Below are 21,801 nucleotides of genomic sequence, written 5' to 3' on the forward strand. Positions count from 1 at the left end.
ATGAAGACTACGCATGGTGATATTAAAAGAACTGAAAAGTTGAAATACCGAAACATCGATTAGAAACTAGCAGTCGAAGAGAAAGCTATAAAGAAACAGCATTCAGATTACACTCGAACATTTTAAATGTTGCCATCACCTGTTTCGGCTCTGCCTATGTGCTATTGTTTAAGTCTGCATGTGAGATATTTGTTTTAATTTCATGCATTTATTTGCACTGAAAATTGAAGGAAATCTGGGTGTGTTCTGGTATTGACCACATGGACTGTTATGTTTCAACTACGGTAACGTCAATAGACGATTGTTCGGCTGGGTGTATATGACCTGTGATTTACTCGTGGGCTCGCTGCAGGATCTGTGGTAAATTGAAAGCTATTTAAGGTTAATTTGCCCTGTTTTAAGTTCGTAAATATTACGTGTAGCATGCTGCGCAGTATTGGAAACCTTGGTGACCTACCCATCTCTGCAGTTAACGGGAACTATCCCTCTTGCATCTCGACTAATAAGTTTTCGTATCCTAGGCCTGCCTTCCATCGTACTTGTTAATGAACCTGCTAGCGTGGGGCTACCTTCTTTACATTAATCGTTCACTCTTGGGTCGCTGAGAGGGTAGCGCTAGACAGTTCCGACATCTGCGATTCGGAAGGGATATCTAGACTTGGAGACTTGGGGCGAGACGCCTTGTTGCGTGTAATCATTCCAGAAGAACTCCGTCTGCGCATTGTGCCTAGTCCATGCAAGTAACTGGCAAAGTTAAGTTGTTCATTGTGGTTGAAAACTGGCCTTGGGCACTTAATGTTTCATGCCGTAACTGGAACTTAGTTGTGTCTCACATTCCAAGAAGTTGCTCATTATACTATTTGATGTTCTTGCATCTGGTTATTATTGTGTCCATTAACAGTTTAACGTGCATAGACTACCATCAATTACACGTGTGTTGTTCTGACTCCTATTTCTCTAAGGCAATGTTATTGATAAATATTTATTATTTTTCTAATTGTGGTCCAGTAACTTTTTTTAAAAGGATGTAATTTTTATTCAGATAGTTGTGCTTATGAGGCTGGTTGCCCGTGGTAAATGAATTTGATATTTTTGTAAAGAAAAAAATTTTTGTACAATTTTATTCTGAGCATTAGCCTACCTGTGAACCTAGATTTTGATGTTATTAATTAGAGCCACATCACACGGTCTTAAGACTGACAAAGCAAATTCTGGATAAGTCGATTCCTTAAAGTAACCTACCTTTTATTGATTTATTGATTAACTTGTTGTTTTCTGAATGTTTACAATAAATATATATTTATGTTTGGAACTAAACGGTGTTAATTTGCCCGCATCTCGTGGTCGTGCGGTAGCATTCTCGCTTCCCACGCCCGGGTTCCCGGGTTCGATTCCCGGCGGGGTCAGGGATTTTCTCTGCCTCGTGATGGCTGGGTGTTGTGTGCTGTCCTTAGGTTAGTTAGGTTTAAGTAGTTCTAAGTTCTAGGGGACTGATGACCGTAGCAGTTATGTCCCATAGTGCTCAGAGCCATTTGAACCATTTTTTTGAACTAAACGGTGGATGCCGTTGAACTACCATTGAGTGTTTTCCTGGAAATTCCTCGGTGCGTAATTTGCACACTTCAATGTTCTTCAAGGTAAAAGTCAATCCACCCCCACCCCCTCCGGTTAACCAGACACATTGTACCAACTTTGATTGTTAAATTTTATGTGATATTTATAAAATATGGAAAAGAACGAGGAACCACACTATCACGATATTTTCACAAACTGATAATCAAAATACATTTCCAAAAAATAGCTGTTTCATTAGTCAAATAAAAAACCACATTAGACAAAGTTTCTTGATCGCTGAGAATGTCCAATTTCCGTAAGACCTTATTTGATTAATTAGTTATCTCCTAGAAAACATACATCGTGATCGTCATTAAAATTACTTTAAGAGTATACACGGGTCAGTGACATTAATGCGATCACCTGTAAAAAGCCTGAATAACTATGTTTTGCAGCGCAGACGTGCAGGAAGAGAATCACTGACTATACGGAACTTGTCGACAGCTTTGTAGAGCCATACCGACACCAGTGCCTTGGCCTGCTTTATTAGGTTTCCCACCTGAGGATCCATGATGCGAACAGCCCGAACGAGATGGTCCTACAAACTCTCGATTGGGTTCAAATCCGGAGGGGTGGGGGTCTCTCCTGTCCAGGGGCGTACATAAAATTAGCTTCTTGCTCTTTGAACCACACATACACTGTGGGCTGTGTGACACGTCGCATCGTCTTGTGAGTGGATGCCATCGTGCTAAAGAAAAAGCAAACTGCAATTAGGGCTGGGGCATCGGCCTTGCCGCAGTGGACACACCAGTTCCCGACAGATCACCGTGGCTTACACTTGGATGGGTGACCATCCAGGCCGCCATGCCTTTTTTCGGGGTGCACTCAGCTTCGTGATGCCAATTGAGGAGCTACTCGACCGAATAGTAGCGGCTCCGGTCAAAGAAAACCGTCGTAACGCCCGGGAGAGTGGTGTGCTGACCACACGCCCCTCCTATCCGCATCGTCAGCTGAGGATGACACGGCGGGCGGATGGTCCCGATGGGCCACTTGTGGCCTGAAGACGGAGTGCTGCTTAATATGGGGGTGGACATGGATATTTTGCAGGGGGTCCACTTGTACATGGAGCTCGATTTTGTAATGTATTTCATGAAAAATGATATGAAATGGTTATCACATGTAGAAAAAATTGCATCTTTGACACCACCGAACCAAAGATGTTGCGTGAGTGGCAGAATTGATGTAAGCAGGGGCGCGCAGAGCACAGTAGCAGTTGCCGTTGTACTCTGTTAAAGATAGGATGTAAGTGTTTAAGCTAGTGGCTAGCTGTGAGAATTTAGCTGTTGGCCTATGGACACAGCATAACACAGTTTTATAAGGTAATGAAATTTTATATATTTAGTTGTAAGTATGCAGCAACGTAAAGTGGATTTTGCTAATACTAACAGTACCGTCCCTTGAATATAAGAACCAAGTATCTTCTGTCAGATTTAATATATAGCTTGATTAGGTATACCATATTTGTAATATTTTGTGTACTTTTATATCATGATACAGACAAGTCAAATTTTGGAATATATTTTGTAAAACAAGGTCGGCCCTTTTGTCATGTAACAATCCAAGTATTATTAACTACGTCAATAAGTGAGAATTGTAGAGTTGTTGAGAAGTTCACTGACTTTGAGGTTAATGTGAAATGTTTCTTATTAGATTTTGTGAAGGAGAAACTTTATTTTGAATACAATTTTCGAACTGAAGAATTCGGTCTTAGCATATACTGTTATCTGTACTTCATCGTCTACCATGTCGTGTGACATTCTTTGTACGAAGCTGTTTCTCGGCCGGCATAGCACTTCGGTGAGCCAAGATTGAATATTTAGTATGCCTACTGTGGAGAGAACAGAATACCAAGATTACATCTGTTGCGACTCAAAAGCTAAGGAAAATGTATTTAATTGTTTATTTGCATAGGGAATTTTATCAGTTTATTACACAGGGCCATAGAACTCGGTGCTCAAGAGACTTAGTAAATTTCAGAGGGATTGATTTCATTATAGGCATTACATACTGGTATTCCAGATTAAGTTGTTTAATTTTTCTTTGGATTACAGTAAAACTGATTAAGCACGTCATTTGCTCAACAACACATCACACAGGAAATTTGATAACACGAATTTATTTTTAAAGAACATTACAATTTTTGTTGATCCACTGTGCCATCCAGAATGTCGAGATAACTCAAGGAATGCCAGAAACCATTCCCCAACCCGTAACGCTTCTTTCTACCCCCTAGGTCCTCAGAAGAATGTTGTAGGGTCATACAGCCAAGGGCCGTTTGTCCGATGGAGCATAAAGCGTGATGCTTCTAAAAAGGTCACCTGTCGCTACACAGTGGACGCCCAGTAATGGTACTGGCATCCAAATTCCAGCCTTCGTCGTCGAAGAGGAAGAGATGGATAGAGAGAGGGAAAGGGAAGTGATGGACGCGGAAACGAAAGAGGAGGAGATGGCAACAGAGAAGGGAAGGAGGAAACTCACTTAGATTTGGGAGCAGGAGATGAATAGAGGGGTAAGGAAAACATGGACAGAGGGAGTGAACAGGCAGAGGGAGGGGCAGGAGGAGACCGAGAGAGAGAGAGAGAGAGAGAGATAGGAGGAAGGAGGAGACGACCTAATTGATTATAATAAATACATACACGGTCAACGTGGGGTACTCATCTAGTGTATGAAATAATTAATTTCAAGCATGTGAGCAACAACAAACTTAGGAAAGGTTTGATATTACGCTTGACGTTTATAAGAGGTTATTAAGTGTTCTCATTATGAAATAGTGTAATTTGCGCTCTAGTTTAAGCGAAAGCCAGTTCTTCACGCATGTCACTGTTTATGACGTCATATCTTCTGATCTATACTCGTTCAGTTAAATAATTTTGCAGGTACATTCGGTGATATATTTAAATACTGTCTGCAAATAGTATTGCAAACAGAATTTGTAGCAAAGAAGTAATAAATTAAAACACAGTGCCTGATGCGGATGTTTGAATGCATGAAGAGGAAAAATCGATAAAATGTTTCCTTGCATGATTTTGACGGGGAGATGGATAGTGTCTGCAAGCCAAGGTTTCGTAAAAGTTATGTGTAAAGTCTGTGTTTCAGATTTTTAATTCGTTCATTAACTACGCGAAATAACGAAAATTATTTGTTGTGGTTCCTGAAAGCCGTTAGGTAGGCATCCCGTCAAAGCTACGGGGCAGTTTAGTAATATAATTGGCACAAGCTGTACATCCTCGAGCAGTATCCAAGGATGGGTCGACTCGAGTGTACCTAATAGATCTGTTGCACTTCTCCTACATTAGCTACACCTTTGTTTCGAACCTTTTTTCCCTTTCATGACCTTCCTTTACGGGCTAATTTTATATTTATGAACGCTTAATCCAAGTTACGAATCAGTGTACGACTTGGAAGTCTCATCAGGAACTGATTATTGACATAGTATTTGTGCAGATTCCTATCACGTTGTACTTCATTACAGATAATTGCATAAACAGCAAAAATTCTCACGTTACTATTTACAATGTCTCGCAGATCATTAACATACATTATAAAGAGCACTTCCCTGGGCTACACTTGAAGTTACTTCTGCATCTGTCAATGACTTCTCATCCTAGATAAAATCTTAACAAGAAATTATGGATCCAGTCAGATATTTCGCTTGGTATCTCATGTGATCAGACTTTCGTTAGCGTTGGTGAGGTACTGACATGTAAACCTTGCGAAGGGATATACATCAATTTTGGTCGCCTTTGAACGTGCTGTAGTGCAGAGCAAAATAAGACATATTTTTTGTACGTGCCCATATGGCCGTTAAGGGGTGAACCAGTCTCTCGAAAAAAAAATCAGTTTAACATTTCTTAGTAAATACCCTCGAAAAGGTAACAGATATATAAAAAAAACTCCAAACAGAAGTTCGATAGTTTTTAATATAGGATACAACATTGTCAAAAAAGTCATTTTTTTGCGAAGTACACTCCTACTCAGCTACTTTCTTTTCCATTTAGACATTCCTATAGAGTATCATTAATATCTAATTCAGTCGTTTATGATGAAATGGTATTCTAAAGGCGCCTCTGTCAGAACTAAGCCAGAAATATTTCTATATCGCTGTACCCAATATATGTCCGCATCATTAGCAATCATCATGTTAGGTTGCTTCGTAAGTCTTTTCCAGATAAATATATTTTAAATGTACATTCTCCAAGCATTGTTCTGTACATGTATTTCCTTTCAATTTTATGAAATATGCAATTTCATGTGTTGTATTTGTGTTTTCTTCTTACATTTGGTGTAATTTTTATATTTTCAGGTGGCGTTTTTTTCACATTTAATTACTTTTTATTTGAAACTTTTTCTACATTACTGATGTAACATTATTTTAAATCTGTTCAATAATGAGAAAGGCGCAGAATTATTTGGTTAAGAAAAATACTGGATGCACTTTGATTTAGAGATATTCCAAGCTGAGTTCTAAAAAAATGCGTCTTTGGAATACCACTTCATCACATATAATTTAATTAGCGATGCTATACTTTTGCTATTAATCAACTGTCGTAACGAAAAACAAAAGAGAGGTAAGAAGGGGGGAGGGATTTCGAGAAAAAGGCTGTTTCGACAAATCTGGATGCACCATTTCAACGTACATCTAAAACCACTGAACTTTTATTTGAAGTGCTTTTCATACTTGTCATGGTTTCAAACGTATTGCTTCAGAAATATTAAATCAAATTGTTTCAACGTGTTGTTTTACTCTCTTAACGGCAGTATGAGTACGTATGATGAAACTGTGTCTATTATTTTGCTCTACACTACAACATCAATCAAAATCGAAGTGTATTTCTTGTGTAGGTTTACCTGTAAGTCAAGAAGTGCAACATTTACTGGCTTGACACATGACATTTAAAATGTCAGTTAAGAAAATTGCAAGTTGGTTTTTACAGGACCGATGTTGTCGTAATCCATTCTTCTTGGTGCCGATGTGGTCAGGCCGTTCGAGATACCCGATAATGTCTGAGCTCAGATTATATCCTAATATGCTATAATAGATGGGTGTCCTTGATACTGGAAGGTAGTTTAATGGAATATTTATGCCATCCTTGTTGTAGACGAGGGTGATCTGTGTATTCTACAGTTACTGGGCTCACTTTCTTACTCTAAAATTTTCTACAGATTCCGATAGGGATTCCACCAGGCCTTGTGACTCATGAAGTTTTTATGATTTCGACTGTTTCTGAACGCATTCACGCAGTAGTGCCAACGTCACTTATATTTGCAAGCGTGAGAGAATTAAATGGGGACAGCATATCTATCTAAAGAAACATAACCAGTCACATTTTGTTTGCTTGGCTACCATTAGTTACATTATCTGCGTCATCAATAAGACTCTGAGCACAAAACTTTTGTGCCACTGGCATCATTTGCATATGATCAGAATTAATTTCGGTTCTGAGATATGACTTTCGATGTCATTCTGCTATGGTAGCCGTTGAAGGCTACAAGTACTGTCATTTCTATGACCAAATAGGTTTCATATTTTTTATTTTAAAGTTATTGGCTCGCGGTGCTTGTTTAATAATAAATTTCGTTACTGTGAATTCATACCATGAGGGGCTTGTTCTGCAAATAGTCCTTTAAGCATCATCTCCAGTTTCTCTACATACCCCTGTCCAGAGGAAATATATCAGTTTCCTCCTTGAGATGCTAAAGTACTGCCTCTATATCTAGTTTACTGATCGTATAAATATTCCTAATTGTTCTGTTTGCCCTTTGTCCTGTGGTAATTGTTATTGCTACATGATCACTTCCACCAGTTTCATTACGTATACACACAATTCATCCCCTCCTGCTGTTTCCATGTCATACGCCTTCTTAACTGTTGAGGACAGTATGACACTAAATGTGAGAAGGAGCAATTATTTATTGTTTACTTGAACTATTTTAAAATGTCTGACAAAATTACTTGTGCCACCAGGTCTGAGATTCATAATGTAATATGGTTTCCTAATGCAAAAAGCCCGTCTAAGGCAATTTACAGACAGATAACCGAAGTTTATCGGCATGCGTTCGATGAAGGTTCCTCTCTAGAACTGTGCATCGTATTTAATGGCGGACGAACGAATATTCATGATAAAGAGCGATTAATCCGAACTTCAGCTGTAACTGACGAACTGAAAACAAGGACTGCAGAAAGAAATTCACCTGGATAGACGTTTCACTGAACTTGTGTTTTCCTGAAGTTTCACGTTCAGTTGTTTGTCAGCGTTTTAGTGATGATTTGTGCTAAACAAATGTTTATCACAGATGGAGCCTTCGACTCCTGACAGACGAATGTAAGAAAACATAGAACAGGAACTTCGCTGACATTTCTCGCTGTGCGTGACAAGAACGGTTAGGAATTTTTTAATCACAATGAATGAAATGACAGTCCTGGGTTTCGCATAAAAGCACAGACACAAAGTGTCATTTGTGGAATGACATCCGCAACAAAAGTGAAACAAATTCTTAGCGCCAAACAAATTATGGTGACAGTATTTTTTGTTCGAAAGGGTGCCCTGTTACCAACTTAAGGCCGAGAGGAGACACCGTAAATGCAGCGTCCTCTTGTCACACCCGTCACTGACTACGCCGGTAATTTAAGTGAGGCGTTTTTGTGGGCCCCAAGTAATTATAATATTTTTCACATACTGAAGGATTTATATTCATCCTTAGACAGGTTGTAGGAAAATCCATTCAATACAAAGCTCCAGATAACTTTTCTTGTATTGACTTACAGATGCCTTTCAATAGGTTTCAGTTAACAGATGAGGCGAACCTGCTCTATCATCGGTACATTCCCTAAAGCTCAATAAAAATAGTTCCAGACATTTATTCCAACAACTAAAGCCAGGCGAAAATAGATCAACAGGTGTATAGCAGTTAATAGTGCTGCTTGCCACTGTGACTCCCTGAGTATAGTCGTGAACAATGTGAAAGGTTTTCACTCATAGTGGTTATGGTAGAAAAATAAATAAAAATCATCTACTATGCTGACGATGTGGTTCTCCTAGCAAGCAGCGAAGACAACCTGCAGAAACTTTTGCATGTGGCAGACGCTCACTTTTTCTTCTGAAGGTAGGTTGGCTTAATTCAGGATTCCAATACACTCTTCTGGCTACAAAACCCAATATTTCATCTCCATTCAATGCGACGGCCGTACGCGTCCGTGCTGGGAGGCTCTGTATGCCCGAAAATGTCGACCGCGGAGCCAAGCCTTGCTTCATCAATAAACTCCCCTTCATCCACGTACTGCTTCCGCGGGGTGCATCCTTCATTGGGCCTCACGGATGGAAGTCAGGAGGTGAGAGATCCGGGTTGTAGAGAGGATTAGGAAGAGCAGTCCAACGAAGATTCGTAAGCTCCTCTAGGGTCCGCAGTCTTGCGTTGTCATGCGGAAGGAGTAGTTCGTTTGCAGTTTTGTTGCGACGAACATGCTGATGTCATTTATTACAATTTTACAACAACTCACCGTGCTTTTGTTCACCGCTAGGTCTCCGTAGACATTCTGCAACCGGCTATGAATATCTGTAATGCCCTGGTTTTCCGCCAAAAGGAACTCAATGACAGCTCTCTGCTTGGAACCCACGTTAGTTACAGACACCATTTTGAAAGCTATGTATAGTTGCGCCATCAGTCGGAACTTATGAAATTATAGGGGCTGAAGCGGGAATATTCCACAACAAATTCCTGAGTTTTTCAACCTAAATTGGCCGAGAAAAAAAAGTTACATTACTTATTGAACGCCCCTCGTATTCAGAGGCTGTGGATCCTCAAAGATATGTCCAATTGTTTTAGCAGATCCAGTTTCCTATCTTTACATTATATATGCAGAACTGCGAGATCTTCAACAATTTCTTACATAGGACAGTCAGCTTCATGAATGTGCGTGGCTGCGGCTGAATCCTCGAAATTGTACCTTAACTTAAAGGGTCTGCCAGTTTGGTCTGTGAAGTTCGCATTACAGGTATCATACTGAATTTCTTAGATACCAGACTTCTCATATCCCTCGACTTCACGTAACACACCGTTCATTTTGTTCCTCTTAAATACGGCACTGATTTTAAAAGATTTAAATATACTAGCCAGTTCCTGCAAAAAAATACCAAAGTATGAAACTGTGACATTCTTAAGTATTCCGTACTGCATTCTCCTTAACATTCTTGTTATATTTCTTGTTTATTAATTTGTTCATAGTCCCTTCGTGACAACCGTGATAACAGCTCTGGTTAGATGTTTTTTTATGTTTAGCTCAGTCATGCTGTCTTGCATATTCGTCGGGACTTCTGCTTATTCGACAACGAAGGCCATACAGGTTGTGGCTATTCGGATGACAAGAGCTACATTATATCAAAATTTCTTGATGTCCATGCATGTGACTGAAGGTCTGGGACACTTCGATCGTTAACTTGTGTAAAAAAATGAAAGACCCACAGCCGTCTAAGGAGGTTGACACCCTCCGTATACACGATACATCAGTGGCCAACATCTATAACTGGTTTTCGCAGACCGTCATGTTGTCTCTCCAACCATCAATTATCAGCTCGTGTCTCTCTTGTTGTCAGTTTGCTGAATAATCTGAAGGAATGGCTACCATCTTGCTTCATAACATATCTACCGAGAAATTGCTGTGTACCATCCTTCTTCTCACCCTTCAGACTGAAGAAAGGGAAAAAAGAAATTACTGAAGCTGTAAATAAATGTAATGGCTTACAAGAAGGAATGGAATTCATTGTGGAGTAGGTGAAAAATTATAATCTACAATTTCTCACTCCAAATACTATGCAGCAGAATAGAAGATACACCTTCAAAGAATTAAGAAAAATGACAACACACTTTTTGATACGCAGTAACTTAGGCCATCTCAACAGCCACAACCTCTCTGCCTTTCGCTGTCTAACAGAACGAATATTTAAAGTCCCGATGGATAAGCAATATAGAACGACCGAGCTGAATACCACAGAACATCTACCCAGAGCTAACGGTTTTCACAAAATCACCGCGAATAAATTAACACAAGAGAAACAGCGCACGAATATAAAGGGGAATGCTGAACGGAAAATTTAGACTGCTACATATTTGAGCAATATTTCTCGGAAAGTGGCTTACTTTTTCGTATCTTTTACAGTCGAGCTATAGTTAAGACCAGCAACACGCTGTGATTTAATCTAAGGATCATTATTTGTAATATGAAGTTGACAGATACGAGAGCCAGTATTTACAATATTCAACGTAACACCTGCAATGCGAACATCATAGGCCAAACTGATAGGTCATTTAAACTGAGGTACACCTTATTTTTTTTGAGTCATTCTGAATTGTGTGGTACAGTCCCCCCCGCTCCACAAACAAGAATTCACCTTCATTCTTCATCTCAGAGTAAGACATCTTCCCCTACAGTTTTTAAGTTTTTACCCTCTGTAGCTCCCTCTAGTACCATGGAAGTTACTCCTTCAAGTCTTATCAGGTGTTCTATCATCCTGTCCCTTCTTCTCGTCAGTATTTTCGATGTATTTCTTCCCTCGCTGATTCTGCGTAGACCATTCTCAGTAGACCATTCTCAGTAGACCATTCTCATTCCTTACCCTATCAGTTCACCTAATTTTCAGCGTTCTTTTGTAGCACCACATCTGAAGTGCGTCGACTCTCTTCTGTTCCGGTTTACCCAGTCACTACTCAAAAAGCATATTCTCAGAAATTTCCTCCTCCTATTAATACCTATGTTTGATATCAGACTTCTATTGGCCACGAATATCATATTTGCCAGTACTAATTTGTTTTTGATGTCCCCTTGCTCCAACCGTCATGGGTTACATTGCTACCTAGATAGCAGAATTCCTCAACTTCGACTCCTTCGTGATCCCATATTGTGACGTTCATTTTCTTGCTGTTTTCATTTCTGCTTTCGTCTTTGTTCGCTTTATTCTAAATCCATGTTCTGTGCTCATTGAACTGTTCATTACATTCAAGATACCCTGTAATTCTTCTTAACTTGTAGTGAAGATAGAAATGTCATCAGTGAATCTTATCATTCATCTCCATCTACACACATATTCCGCTAGCCGCTTTATTGTGAGCGGTGGCATCGCCCTCCATAGTTCGGATGAGTCATATGCGGTTTTTTCCGTCCGCTTGAGACTTTGCGCTGGGCCAGAGGCCGCAGAACACTCTTCTCCTGCGTCAACATGAAATTTTAAACTTCGGCTTCAGTTTTGCTATCTTCAGACGCCACACCCGACTGGTCAAAGAGTGACGGGGTAGAAGACTTAGACCTGCTCAGCGATTTTGCTTAGGATCAGAATTAGAATTTTCTCAGCTTCTCGGCTAGATCTTTTGCCAAGGTATGATGGTTGTGGTTGTTGTATGCTTCATGAATAGATCTGTTCACAGAGCCACGATCTCTGCTGACCTATGCCTGTCCTCGTTTACGCATTCTACTTTTACAGAAGCTTTGCAAATGTTTACAATATTGTAAGGACTTTGCGACTTTACAGTATACCGTTAGCTTTCTGTTCTTGAGGGGATACTCGTAGTTATACATCAAGTTTGTTTTATGCGGTATCCCTTTTGATTTCATGTTTACATTTACGAAGAGTCCACTTGCGTCACTCCTGTGTTTGTCAGTGGCACCTGGATTTCAGCAAGACACATGGGCCCTGAATGCTTATGGCTGTTATTGTGAAGCTACAAATACCCGTGGAAAACATATTCCATTCAATTCAGTTTCTTTTTTTTCTTTTTTTTCATTTGAAGTGGATGTAAATCTGAAGAAGAGACGGCTGCAATGAAGTACCCATATAGTTTATTTTTATTGTTCTTGTTTATGTTTTATATTGGTCGCTCTTAGAAGTTATTGGACAGTAGTTCTGAGAATATAAGTTTGTCTTTCGAAACGCGTATATTCTAGTGTTCTTTACACAGAAAATAGGTGATTAAGCCGACATTTTAAATAAAATATTTGATGAAGTGAATACCTGCAACTGAGGAACGTATTTATAGAATAATGAGATTCCAGGCAACTGGCGACTGGCAACTGAAGTGGATTTTTATTCTCTACACAACATTTCCAACGTGTTTTTTACAATTACGACCTCAGATGTATTGTAAATAAAGTCAAAGTGACGTAAAATATTTAAAATATTACAATGAAATGAAACTGAATGAAAATGCTGATGCATGTGGCCAGATATTTCCCAGTCGTGCAGAGAAATGAAGATATCACATGGCGTGGGTTCAGCGTGAGTAAAGCGCCAAATGTGGCTAAACTCGACACACGAGACAGTTGAAGTAATGGAAAAGACAGTATGTGCCAGTCAGCAAGCAGCTACGGTGTACTGCGGTGGTGTTCTTCATTAGACCGTGGCCCGCATTTGGATGACTTCACACGGGGAAGAATCATCGGGAAAATGGAAGAAGGACGAAGCAACACGAGTGTAGCCCAGGAGTCTGGTATTGCCCAGTTGCTCAGTTGCAAACCACAGGCACTGTCCAAAAAATGGCTCTGAGCACTATGGGACGTAACATCTGATGTCATCAGTCCCCTAGAACTTAGAACTATTTAAACCTAAATAACCTAAGGACATCACACACACCCATGCCCGAGGCAGGATTCGAACCTGCGACCGTAGCGGTCGCGCGGATCCAGACTGAAGCGCCTAGAACCGCTCGGCCACTGAGGCCGGCACAGGCACTGTTGCCCGATGGACAGAAGGAATTCAACCACTGTCAACTGCGCCAGCAGATGACTGCTGCATTAAGTAGCAGGAAAGAAAGGATCCAAATGAAACGGCAGCTGCATTTGCAACCGCATTTAAAAGGACTGCAAAGCAATGAGATGCTCAACAGTACACGGTGACTGCCCGAGGATGCTTTTTCTTTCCGACGACCTGTACGTTGCGATCCGCTGACAACCTCACGTTGGCTTCTCCGCTTGCGATGGTAAAAAGAGCATTCGGACTGGTCTGATGAGATCTCCTCTCGGATGAGAGCAGAGTCTGAGTAGCGATTCTAAACAGTCCTCATATGGTGAGAGGGGGGGGGGACATGTAATGTAGCCAGGAACCCTGTTGAAAATGATTCTTTTGGTGGTCGTCGTGTGAGCCATAATGTTGCAAGGGCTTCTTTTTTTTATAAAAATATCACCAGTCTTCTGACTGATTTGATGCGGCTCGCCATGATTTCCTCTCCTGTGCCAACCTCTTCATCTCAGAGTAGCACTTGCAACCCACTTCCTCAATCATTTGCTGGATGTATTTGCTAGTACCATGGAAGTCATTCTCTGACGTCTTAACAGGTACCCTGTCATCCATCCTTCTCAGAAACATCTTCCTAAAATTAAGGCCTTAGTTTGATACTAGTAGATTTCTCTTGGCCAGGAATGCCCTTTTTGACAGAGCTAGTCTGCTTTTGATGTCCTCCTTGCTCCATCCGTCAATGGTTATTTTTCTGCCCTTGGTAGAAGAACTCCTTGTCTTCGTCTACTTCGTGACCCTCGATCCTAATGCGGTTCGCATTTCTTCTACGTCTCATTACTTTCGTCTTTCTTCAATTTATTCTCAGTACACATTCTATATTCACTAGACTGCTCACTCCGTTCGACAGACCATGTAACTCTTCTTCATTTTCACTCAGCACAGCAATGTCATCAGCGAATCGTATCATTCATATCCCTTCACCTTGAACTCCATTCTTGAACCTTTCTTTTATTTCTGTTCACATTGTCGAACGCTTTTTCCAGATCGATAAATCCTATGAATGTGTCTTGATTTTTCTTTAGTCTTGCTTCATTATCAACCGTAGCGTCAGAACTGCCTGGTTTCCAAAAGCCAAACGGATCGTCATCTAACACCTCCTCATTCTCGGTACATTACCCATGGTCGTACTGACCTCTAAATCGTTCATTACTGCACCCTCATCGGGCAACGTTTTTGTATTAATGTACTCCAGGTCTGACTTTTATGGATGGCCGTGAGCGACCGCAGCGACCACCGACGGTCGAGGCGTTGGAACGAGAGGGGTGTGTATGGGGTGCCTGCCCGGCTCCCTGAGTAAAATTCCACTGAGTACTTGTTGGTGGATTGGGGAGGCGTATTGCAACACTTCTGCATGCATCAACGAGCATCCAGCAGTCGCCAACGGCACTGGTGGAGGAACTGAACGCTCTGCCATAAGAACTCCGCACATACCTTGTCACTCGCATGGCAGCACGTTGTAGAGCATACAGTGGTGATCACACACTCTATTAATAGACATGTCCCGCCTTTTGTAATGTCTAGGGTTCCTTCATAAATCGCGATTACTTCATTGTAATTAGTGTCTTTGAATAACAGTGTAATTTCTGTTCATCTCGTCAGGCATTTCATTCAGTTACATCCTTTGCTATACTCCACAAGTTCTTCCTACGTATGGTCCAAGTTTCATCGAGCTATGTTACTTGGGAGCTACATATCACGCAAAAGTTACAATCGTCCTGAGGTTTTGCACCCCGTCACATGCTGTTGTCTCCATGTTTCGTAACCAACATATTCAATGAGAATTTATAAATTTATTTATGCCTTCTTCCTTATAAATTCTCGTAGTTAATAGTTATGTCTTATTCTATTACCACCTTTCCCATAGTTTCTTTTTCCTTCCGAATGTTCTTTGGTTATTTGTATTTGTTTCGTTTTCTATCAATTTTTAGTTTTATTTATTCTGGCAATATTATGCACATTTTACGTTATTTTCACTCGACGACACAGATGTTATGAAATGCTTACTTTTAATGCAATATACAACACTTAGAAGTAATTGTAGAATAAAGAGTGGAAAGCAGTAGTTACTGTAGAGTCAATATTTGTGCGTGGAAATCAGAAAAAAGGCATATTACAGTAAGGTAGGTTCGTCTGGACGAAGTCATTGTCCACACTTCTGAACCATATGTAGCAACATACAAGCGAACAGTATACTTGTAACTTTGAAGCTCTTGTAATTACAGAGTTTTTAAATATGTAAGTTTGCAGAACTGGTTTAATTTACTGATTGTATCTCTTCTCTAATACACAGTCTCGTATTTGTATTGCTGGTGTAAAGAACATTCACATAACAGAAGCACTTTTCAAACATTTTTAGAGGTCTTCAGCTCTTGTAATGTTCTTCTCGTCTTATCATTGAACATTACCTTCTATTTTGCCTTATTTTCATTTACTGGCTTAATCCTCGACCAGTTCTCTACTCAAAATACGCTGTTCAGCTAGTCTTCAGAGACCTTCGTACGACCAGTCATAACGATCACTTCGTCTGGTAACTTCGGCATTAGCTGATCCGGAGACAATTTCGCCTTATGTAACGTATACTTTGTTTTAGCTATACATGTTTCAGCTCCTTCTATGCAAAAAAAGGTGGATTTTTTATTGTGTATTTTTCTGAAGAAGAATGAAATCTTGCTGTAGATAATACATAAAGAAGTTAAGTATTTGTGTGTAAAACAAAAATAAACTATCTGGTATAAGGTAAAAATTCTCTACAAGTTTTCTTTGCAAGCTCGTAAAGTACGTACAGCTACAACACCCAAAAGATGATGACCTTAGCGTTGCTCTCCTACCTCTTTCTTCTCGTGAATTTTCTTTAGTTTCCTTTACCATATTTTCCACCTACAAGTTGAATAGCACAAGCTATCAACCGTGACCCTGCCCTCATCTTCCTTAAAGCAAAATTGTCTTTCTTCACTGTCCGCTGTTGGTACTTCCGTTTGCTTTTTGTAGATGCGAGTGCTACTAAACTGTCCCTCTATTTGAGACCTACTTCTCTCAAAATTTCGTTTGCCTTCTTCCACAACACGTGATCAAGCTCAGACTAATTGTGGAATACAACTTCTGGTTATGAACATAGCATGCTAAGAATTTAGCGATGACACTACAGAGTCGGTTCTGTACTACTGGTATTCCGCTGTAGACGTATCCATATGTTCCGTATGTAGTATTACAACACTTTTAACAGTATCTAGTAATTCGAGCTCACGATATCAAAATCGATGCTGAAAGGTAAAAATGCTTTTCCTGTTTGTCAACGAAGCTTTTTAATTTTATGCAACTATAATTTTATGTAATTATAATTTTATGCAATTATAATTTTAAGTATCTATAATTTTATGTAATTGATTTCACTTATTAAAAGAAAACGAAGACATAAAAGTAATGTGGTATTACCGTGATTCTCTGGCTCGTGAGTGATAAATGAGCCAAATTTATCTCGCGTGGTTGACAGGTATAACCTAACTTCCAATTTTGATAGATAGCAGACGGAATATATCATCACTAATGTCAAAACGGTTACGATAAAAGGCTAGTTGATAGATTATTAAGCTATCTACGAACCATGCGCTAAATGTCAATCCCCGATCGCTGTTATCGGTGTCAGCACTGCTTTCAATGCAGCCTGGATAATTACTAGTTCATCAACGTTTTTGTCGATACCAAAAAGCTCTAGTTTTTACGCATACCGAATACAATGTTACAATGCCACTATTAGCAGCTTTCAAAATCAGTGCCTCTGTCAGTGTAATGTTCAATAAGTCCTCTATCAAAATGCTGTATATAGCTATGATTCCATTATACAGGGTCAACCAGAAATCCACCGGCAAATTTTCAGAAGTTGTTCAAGGATACCCTCTGAGTATTTAGTAATAAGAGAGCCACGGCCTTCGGCGGCTCGATACAGGGTAATAAGGTTTTATGACACTAGCGAAGCCGGCAATGCTGCTAATTGCTAAATTTGTATGGAAACTGGCTACACATCCTAATTCCTTCTCCTGTTCTCTCTGTCCCTCTCCCTCTCTTGGTGCACCTACTCCTCCCCCCCCCTCACTCTATCCATCTCCTCCTTTGTCCTCGCTCTTTATCTATTTCCTCCTGCCCCGTCTCTCCCCATCTCGTTCTCTCACCTTCCTTTGGTATCTCCTCCTTCCTCCCTTTATATCCATTTCCTCTCATCCCTCTCTATCCATCTCTTCTTCCTTCCTGTTCCTGACATTGAGCATCACTTCATGTTATTGCATCTTCGTGTTCCACAGTACTATTCAAATCACAAACCGATGAACCCTGTATACAGCTTTTCTGTTTTATACAAAAACCCAAATTACACATTTTTGAGTATGTATTTTTTTAAAAATATGTATTTAATGACAAAGAATATCGATGGAAATACATTCTGTGTGACTGTGAGAAAGAAAACAAAACCGCACGTTTTCACAGCAGAGTACAGCACAGGATTTCCTTTACCGAAGTTGATTTTAACAGAAAATCTGTAGACTCTAAAAAGTGTGTAGCCCATACCCATTCGAATGTGTCTTACATTATCGCATAAAGGTTTGAAGAAATCTGTGAAGAACTTTTCGGGAAATTTTCAACAACAGTTTCCCTTTATGCATTACATACATGTTTACATATTAAAATACATATAGCCTATATCGGTCCGAATGTTCATCAGTGTCGCGTAAAAATCTGTGAAGATCTTTTCAGCATTTTAGGTAACAAAGTATACCTTTTATATATTACATACACATTATATATTAAAAATGTATATAGCCTATGTATGTCTCAATGTTCATTAGAGTACTCTGTAAAAAACAGAATTAAATTGGTCAGAAATTTTTCGACGTTTTTGGCAATAATATTTCACCTTTATATATCACACACAAACTAATATATTAAAAATATATACACACTAAGTCTGTACGAATGTTCATTAGAGTTTTTTCTAAAAACGGTCAAGAACTTTTCAGATTTTTTGATGACTACGTTTGCAATTTATACACTATACGATCAAAAGTACCCGGACACTCCCACAAACATACGTTTTTCATATTAGGTGCATTGTGCTGTCACCTACTGCCACGTACTCCATATCAGCGACCACAGTAGTCACTAGACCGTGAGAGAGCTGAATGGGGTGCTCCGCAGAACTCACGGACGTCGAACGTGGTCAGGTGATTGGGTGTCACTTGTGTCATACGTCTGTACACGAGATTTCCGCACTCCTAAACACCCCTAGGTCCACTGTTTCCTGATGTGACAGTGAAGTGGAAACGTGAAAGGACACATACAGCACAACAGCGTACAGGCCGGCCTTGTCTGTTAACTGACAGAGAGTCGTAATGTGTAATAAGCAGATATCTATCGAGACCCTCATACAGGAATTTCAAACAGCATCAGGATCCACTGCAAGTACTCTGACAGTTAGGCGGGAGGTGAAGAAACTAGGATTTCATGGTCGAGCGGCTGCTGATAAGCCACACATCACGCCTGTAAATTCCAAACTACGCCTCGCATGGTGTAAGGAGCGTAAGCATTGGACGATTGAATAGTGGGAACGTTCTGTTGATTGACGAATCACGGTACACAATGTGGCGATCCGATGGCAGGGTGTGGGTATGGCGAATGCTCGGTAACTTCATCTGCCAGCGTGTCTAGAGCCAACAGTAAAATTCGGAGGCGGTGGTGTTTTGGTGTGGTCGTGTTTTTCATGGAGGGGGCTTGCACCAAAAATGGCTCTGAATACTATGGGACTCAACTTCTGAGGTCATCAGTCCCCTAGAACTTAGAACTACTTAAACCTAACTAACCTGGGGACATCACACACATCCATGCACTAGGCAGGATTCGAACCTGTGACCGTAGCGGTCTCGCGGCTCCAGACTGTAGCGCCTAGAACCGCACGGCCACTCCGGCCGGCTGACTTGCACCCCTTGTTGTTTTGCGCGGCACTATCACAGCACAGTCCTACATTGACGTTTTAAGCACCTTCATACTTGCCAGTATGGAAGATCAATTCCGGGATGGCGATTGCACCTTTCAATATGATCGAGCAACTTTTAATAATACACGGCCTCTGGTGGAGTGGTTATACGACAATAATACCCCCGTAATGGACTGGCCTGCACAGAGTCGTGACCTGAAACCTATTGAACACCTTTGGGATGTTTTGGAACGCCGATTTCCTGCCAGGCCTCACCGACCGACATCAATACCTCTCCTCGGTGCAGTACTCCGTGAAGAATGGGCTGCCATTCCTCATGAAACCTTCCAGCACCTGACTGAACGTACGTCTGCGAGAGTGGAACCTATCATCAAAGCTAAGGGTGGGCCAACACCATATTGAATTCCAGCATTACCGATGGAGGGAGTCACGAACTTGTAAGTTATTTTCAGCCAGGTGTCCTGGTACTTTTGATTACATAGTGTACGTTGTAAACATCCAAAGATACGAGTATATAAACTACGCACATCCAAACGATCCTTAGAATATCCTGTAGAAATTTGAAGTAAATTGATCAAAAACCTTTCAAGATTTTTGATAACAATTTTTCCCCTTGTGCCCTTTATCCGTCTGAACGTTCGTTAGGGTATCGTGTAAAATTTGAAGTATATTGCCGAAGAACTTTTCGAGATTATTGTTAATGTTTCCCCTTTCTGTTTTGTGTACACATTTATACGAGTGTTGGAATTATAACAGTGGCAACTATTTATTTACAGCTCGTACAAAATAGATACGTGTTTCAAAGTTTTACTGACCTTCAAAGTAGTCACCATCATTGTGTATAACCCGTTGCCAGCGATGTGGAAGTCGTAGGATACTCTTAGCAGTGCCGGTTGTGTTGACAGTTCGAACGGCGCGTCCATTGCCCGACGACTTTGTAGCAGTTCTGAAGTGAATGCCGTGAAGTGTTTCTTTCAGTATAGAAATCAAATTGAACTCACGAGGGCTTAAGTCAGGGGAGTGCAGTAGATGGTATAGCACTTATCACCCCCATCAGCCAAACAAATCAGTAACAACGTGAACTATACTTGCTTGAGCATTGTCTTGCAAAATGATGTTCAGGACCTGCAGAAAGTGTAATCACTTCTGTCTCTAAGCTGGTCGTAGGTTGTGTTCCAAAAATGAACCTTCAGCGTTGTGTCCTCCTACCCTCCACCTCTACACCCTTCACCTCCTTTCCCGAGGTGGCTTCATCCTCCCAGATGATGCCCTCTCTCCTTCCATTTATCCCTTCTTTCTACTATGATCCTCACCTCCACCTCCTTCCCCGTGTCCTTTCCCTGGGCTCCCTCTCCCTCCCCCCTTCCATCCTGTCCACGCCTTGACTCTATTTTGTTCCCCCAAGTCCTTTTTCTTTCCCTTTCACTGTCTTCCCCACTTATTTGCCGGCCGGAGTGGCCGAGCGGCTCTAGGCCCTACAGTCTGGAACTGCGCGACCGCAAATTCGAATCCTGCCTCGGGCATGGATGTGTGTGATGTCCTTAGGTTAGTTGGGTTTAAGTAGTTCTAAGTTCTAGGGGACTGATGACCTCAGAAGTTAAGTCCCATAGTGCTCAGAGCCATTTGAACCAATTGAACCCACTTATTTCTCGCATCTACCCTGTAACCACCTTTTTTCTGTGCCCTCTCCATGAATCGGCGCCCCCACTTTTCATGCTCTTCCTCTCCTCCCCCCCTTTTTCCCCCTCACTTGTCCGGGTCCTCCCCCCCCCCCCCTCTCCCCCATATACATAAGCCTTCATCCTTTATAGTGCACTGTTTTCCGAGAGTGTTCAGTGTTGTGCATCCCATTTTTAAAGTGTTGCGAACAGAAACCAGACTCTCGCCATGTTTTTTAATTGTGCCTGTCTATTTAATAAGAGCTTTTTAATCAGCATCACTGACCCCCCCTTGTTTTTTATGTTTTTTTCACAACTTTTTCGCCATGTACCAGTTTTAAACAGTCACCACCGTTTTATCACCTCTTTTTGTATTATCTCCTCATTATGTTTATTTATCTTTTTCTGTAGGTTTCATATTACGCTGTTGCCAGCCCCCACCCCTTTCCCCATCCTTCTGGGAGGAGGGTGGGGGTGGGGGAAGCGAAATACAATAAAAGAGAAAGGGCGAGGAGGAGGCACGAAGCTTCGGGATTGGCGGTAGCGTGGAAACAAGAGGTGGCCACAATGTCCGAGCAGCCGAAGTCACGAGCTGTGCGAGGACGTCTGGAGTACTTCACCGGTGTCATCGTCGACTACAAGCAGCAGGCCGATATCCCATCGGTTCATTGGCAACATCCGCGTTGGACGACCACTCGTAGCCTGGCTGCACCCTTCTACCTGGCTGTCATCGGCACCACTCTGTAACAGCCGCGACGCGACGTGGACC

The sequence above is a fragment of the Schistocerca cancellata genome, chromosome 8 (genome assembly GCF_023864275.1).
Source record: "Schistocerca cancellata isolate TAMUIC-IGC-003103 chromosome 8, iqSchCanc2.1, whole genome shotgun sequence".
NCBI classification, from domain to species: domain Eukaryota; kingdom Metazoa; phylum Arthropoda; class Insecta; order Orthoptera; family Acrididae; genus Schistocerca; species Schistocerca cancellata.